This window comes from Pteropus vampyrus, unplaced genomic scaffold, assembly GCF_000151845.1.
Source record: "Pteropus vampyrus isolate Shadow unplaced genomic scaffold, Pvam_2.0 Scaffold36, whole genome shotgun sequence".
Taxonomy (NCBI): Eukaryota; Metazoa; Chordata; class Mammalia; order Chiroptera; family Pteropodidae; genus Pteropus; species Pteropus vampyrus.
The window spans coordinates 5,360,558-5,360,936 of record NW_011888817.1 but is presented as its reverse complement, the minus strand read 5'-3'; positions in this window follow the sequence as shown (position 1 = coordinate 5,360,936).

Here is a 379-nt window from a genome sequence, read left to right as displayed (position 1 = left end):
CCCCGCCCCGGGGCCGAGTCCCCCGGGCTGCCCTCCCCACCCGCCCGGGCGGGCCTCTCGGGGCTCCGCTGCTGAGCTGCGCTCGCTCGCTCGCTCCTCTCCCCCCCGCCCCGCCGGCTCAGGCTCCGGGCTGGCGGCGGCGGAGGAGGAGGAGGCGGCGGCGGCGGCCGAGGCGCCGGCGGCTCAGCTGCTCCCGGCTCTGTGGGCTCGGGACCCGGCTCTCCCGGCTCATTCCCCCCAAGCCCTTGCCTGGGAATGAGGGGGGCGGTGGAGGCTCCGCTCCCCAGGGCCTGGCCCCGCTGTGACTCTCCGCTTTCTGCTGCCGGAGAAAGGAGGAGGGAGGGAGGGAGGGAGGGAGGCGAGGGGGAGGGGGCGGGGG